This window comes from Aquarana catesbeiana, linkage group LG05, assembly GCF_042186555.1.
Source record: "Aquarana catesbeiana isolate 2022-GZ linkage group LG05, ASM4218655v1, whole genome shotgun sequence".
NCBI lineage: Eukaryota > Metazoa > Chordata > Amphibia > Anura > Ranidae > Aquarana > Aquarana catesbeiana.
In genome coordinates, this window is record NC_133328.1 from 121,301,417 (window position 1) to 121,306,435 (window position 5,019).

At 42.0% G+C, this 5,019-nt stretch overlaps 1 non-coding gene across 1 annotated transcript; it reads left to right on the forward strand.

Moving 5' to 3' along the window:
• The first annotated feature begins 4,055 nt into the window (after window positions 1-4,055).
• LOC141146318 (5S ribosomal RNA) lies at window positions 4,056-4,174 on the forward strand. The gene has a single exon (XR_012244870.1). It is a non-coding gene; the product is annotated as a 5S ribosomal RNA (ribosomal RNA).
• Window positions 4,175-5,019: the final 845 nt, after the last annotated feature.

The following is a 5,019-nucleotide window of genomic DNA, read 5'->3' on the forward strand; positions in this document are numbered from 1 at the left end:
TGCCATTGCATTCTCTATTCATGACTAGAAAAGGATCTATGAAAGGACAATACTAGATTGGCAATGGAAAAAAACAGGTCTAGAATCCAAAGCATGCCAGGCCTTTATATACTGTATGTGTGTAGCACCCTCAGGAAAATTTCATTTTAGCTAGTCTGTAGGCAGAAGAGCAAGGGGTTAATTGTTGTTGTGCTGTTCAGAACTCCAAGGGCTGAGTCTCTGTTACCTCCCCCCGGCTTCTCGAACTGACTAGAGGGTTCTAGAACTTAGAGAGTGGAAGAGCAGAGATTAGGCCTGAATATTTTATGGAGTCTCCTCCAATCCCTTTATGGGTACGGCCCAGAAGGTGAGGAGGTAATTAATATTCTGGAGCCTTGCAGCAGGTGAGTCGAGTCCAGGGTCCGGTTGCCCGAAGGGGACCCCTGTGCTGGTGGGGCTCTGCCCCTGGACAGAAGACAGAGCAGGGGAAGAGAGGTCAGAAGCAGCTTCAGGCTCACATTCCTTTCCAGCCTCATCTAGGCTTAGCTAAAGCCATCTTGAAAGCCAAGTTCAGGACCTTCAGCACGAGGTCTGTGCAGCAGTCACCTGTGCTTCAAGATTCATCAAAAGGCCTGACTGAGAACTTGAATCACTACACCCCAGAGGATGAGCAGCAAGGTGAAATACCCTGCTTATTTACTACAAAAAGGGACATCTTAGTGCCTATTAAAGCCTGTGAAGCCACCCTATGCCTTTTGCTTGGAGAGTTAAGAAACAGCCAGGTGTGTTAGCATTTTCTACAGCACAGGAGGATGGCACAGTGACTTTTAGAAGCCAATGACATTATCAAGTCTTCAGTTTCTATTCAAATTACAGTTCTGGGCATCCCATGCTTTCCCTTACCTATCCAAGTTTATCACCTAATAAACGAAAAACAAAACACCCTAGACTGGTTCTTGAAGTCTGTGCGAGTGCTGAAAAAGTCCTGTTGCCTGGCTGTGAGTGTGAGGGAATACCCAAAAGTCTAGTGTCCAATATGGGTTACATGTCTAAACTTATGTTTTTATGGCACACTTGTTGTGATACGGTACACACTCTGGAAACTGGTGGGGCTGAAAGGCAGGGTGTATCACCTATAGTAATTTCTGGTTTGCTGCAACAGGGCAGACTGAATTAGAACCTTACAGAAGCCTGTTTCTGGCATTTACCAAAGCTATGCTTGAGGGTTAGGTTGGCCACGCATCAGTAAAATTTTCTTTAAACTATCGTACAGAAATTCAGAAAAACTATTTGTCAGAGCATTTGATCTTGTCATCATTGAGTCAATTAATTTTATTCAAAATCCCTTAAAATTCCATTCAGACCTTCTACTTGTATGGAGTCCCAGGTATAATAAACAGGGTTCTTTTTTGCCTATAACATGCTCAATATAATATGTACCATTTTCCTTAGTAAAAACCACATTCACAGCTAGAATTCTGTTCATTTGAGAATTTTTTTTCCTTCCTGATCCTTCAAATTTTCTCATCACTATGATCAAAAATGAGTCTCAGTTTGACCCCACTAAACATTAGAAAATCAAACAAATATTTTGAAAACAACAAATTACAAACAAAATGTGTATGGGCAGCTCAACACACAGATTAAGCCCAAGTTCAGCTTCAACCCCCTCCCTTCCTAACTCTCCCTCTAGACTTTAAAAAAGTCATGTGACAAACAGGGTTTATCTTCTGCTGCAGCCTTTAAGGATGCAGAGGGCAGCTAGAATGTGTAGTAGAGGTAGTAGTAGTAGGAATGAGTGAATATATATATATATATATATATATATATATATATATATATATACACAGTCGTGCTCATAAGTTTACATACCCTGGCAGAATTTATGATTTCTTGGTCATTTTTCAGAGAATATGAATGATAACACAAAAAATTTTCTTTCACTCATGGTTATTGTTTGGCTGAAGCCATTTATCAGTCAACTGTGTTTGCTCTTTTTAAATCATACTCACAACAAAAACTTCCCAAATGACCCTGATCAAAGTATACATACCCCAGTTCCTAATACCGTGTATTGCCCCCTTTAACATCAATGACAGCTTAAAGCCTTTTGTGGTATTTGTGGATGAGGCTCTTTATCTTCTCAGATGGTAAAGCTGCCCATTCCTCTTGGCAAAAAGCCTTCAGTTCCTGGAAATTCTTGGGCTGTCTTGCATGAACTGCACATTTGAGATCTCCCCAGAGTGGCTAAATGATATTGAGGTCAGGAGACTGAGATGGCCACTCCAGAACCTTCACTTTATTCTGCTGTAGCCAATGACAGGTCGACTTGGCCTTGTGTTTTGGTTTATTGTCATGTTGGAATGTCCAAGTACATCCCATGCGCAGCTTCCTGGCTGATGAATGCAATTGTTCCTCCAGTATTTTTTGATAACATACTGCATTCATCTTGCCATCAATTTTGACCAAATTTCCTGTGCCTTTGTAGCTCACACATCCCCAAAACATCAGCGATCCACCTCTGTGTTTCACTGTAGGAATGGTGTACCTTTCATCATAGGCCTTGTTAACTCCTCTCCAAATGTAGCCTTTATGGTTGTGGCCAAAAAGCTCAATTTTGGTCTCATCACTTCATATGACTTTGTGCCAGAAGGTTTGAGGCTTGTCTCTGTGCTGTTTGGCGTATTGTGAGCGGGATACTTTGTGGCATTTGCGTAATTATGGCTTTCCTCTGGCGACTCAACCATGCAGCCCATCTTTCTTCAAAGTGCCTCCTTATTGTGCATCTTGAAAAAGCCACGCCACATGTTTTCAGAGAGTCCTGTATTTCACATTAAGTTATTTGTGGCTTTTTCTTTGCATCCCGAACAATTTTCCTGGCAGTTGTGGCTGAAATCTTAGTTGGTCTACCTAAACGTGGATTGGTTTCAACAGAATCCATCATTTTCCACTTCTTGATTAGAGTTTGAACACCGCTGATTGGCATTCTCAATTAGGGATGAGCTTCGAGTTCGAGTCGAACTCATGTTCGACTCGAACAACGGCTGTTCGCCAGTTCGCCGAACAGCGAACAATTTGGGGTGTTCATGGCAAATTCGATAGCCACGGAACACCCTTTAAAAGTCTATGGGGAAATCAAAAGTGCTAATTTTAAAGGCTTGTATGCATGGTATTGTCATAAAAAGTTTTTGGGGACCTGGGTCCTGCCCCAGGGGACATGGATAAAAGCAAAAAAAAGTTTTAAAAACAGCCGTTTTTTCGGGAGCAGTGATTTTAATAATGCTGAAAGTGAAACAATAAAAGTGTAATATTCCTTTAAATTTCGTACCTGGGGGGTGTCTATAGTATGCCTGTAAAGGGGCGCATGTTTCCCGTGTTTAGAACAGTCTGACAGCAAAATGACATTTCAAAGGAAAAAAAGTCCGATAATACACATAAAAGTTCATTGATAAAAACGGCATGGGAATTCGGGTGATGGAATGGTCAAGGGAGGCCTCGAACAAGAGATGGGTTAATATTGAGCATAGTATGAGCAGCACACATTTAGGACACATTATATGGAATCCTCCAAAATATAGATCACTTAGCACAAAAACAGCGGTTTTAACGCTTAACACTCTCAAACTTTGGGATCACATTCATGCACAGAATAAATGGAGTTATAATTAGCCTTTGATTTATTTGAAGGATAATACATTTTTTGAACCGGGGATGAGGGAGGTGGGAGGGAATTGGATAAAGAATGGAAGCACTCAAATAAAAGATGTCATTAGAGAAGGCAAAATTTGCACGTATCTTGATTTGAAAGTCGAGACAGATCTTATGGTGATTGACTCATGGCGATACACCCAGTTGTCGCTTTTTGTTGAGAAGCTTCCAAAACTGATTAGAGGTGAGGAGGAGTATAGGCCGCTGGAGCTTCTCTGCAAGAGAGAAAAAGCGGAAAATACGATTTCCAAACTCTATAAAATTTTGATCTCTACAGAAGAACTGGATGTACCTCCATATATCAAGAAATGGGAAAGGGAATTAGGGACGCAGTGTAGTAACCACAGACTAGGAAAAATTTTGAAAATGCCTACGGCCACATCACCCTGAAAGCACCTGATCTTGTCTGATCTCAGAGGCTAAGCAGGGTCAGGCCTGCTAAGTACCTGGATGGGAGACCGCCTGGGAATACCAGGTGCCGTAGGCTTAAAAAAAAATTAAGAAACAGAACAGTCTGACAGCAAAATGACATTTCAAAGGAAAAAAGTCATTTAAAACTACTCGTGGCTTTTAATGAGTTGTCGGTCTGACAATACACATAAAAGTTCATTGATAAAAACGGCATGGAATTTCCCAACAGGGGAACCCCGAACCAAAATTTTTTTAAAAAATGGCGTGGGGGTCCCCCTAAATTCCATACCAGGCCCTTTAGGTCTGGTATGGATATTAAGGGGAACCCCGAGCCAAGTTCATTGATAAAAACAGCATGGAATTTCCCCACAGGGGAACCCCGAACCAAAATTTTTTAAAAAATGGCGTGGGGGTCCCCCTAAATTCCATACCAGGCCCTTTAGGTCTGGTATGGATATTAAGGGGAACCCCGTGCCAAAATTTTTTAAAAAATGGCGTGGGGGTCCCCCTCAAAATCCATACCAGACCCTTCAGGTCTGGTATGGATTTTAAGGGGAACAACGTGCCAAAATTTAAAAAAAAATGGCATGGGGTCCCCCCAAAAATCCATATCAGACCCTTATCTGAGCACGCAACCTGGCAGGCCGCAGTAAAAGAGGGGGGGGACAAGAGAGCGCCCCCCCTCCTGAACCGTACTAGACCACGTGTCCTCAACATTGGGAGGGTGGTTTGGGGTCCCCCCAAAGCACCTTGACAATAGATAGTTTTTGACAATTCCTTTATTTAAAGTCTTCTTCTTTAAATCTTCTTTCTTCTACCGTCTTTCTTCTATCTTCCTTCGGTTTCTTCCTCCATCTTCTTCTTCCTCTGGTTCTTCCTCCGAACCTCTGCTTCTTTCTCCGGTGTTCTCGTCTGGCATCT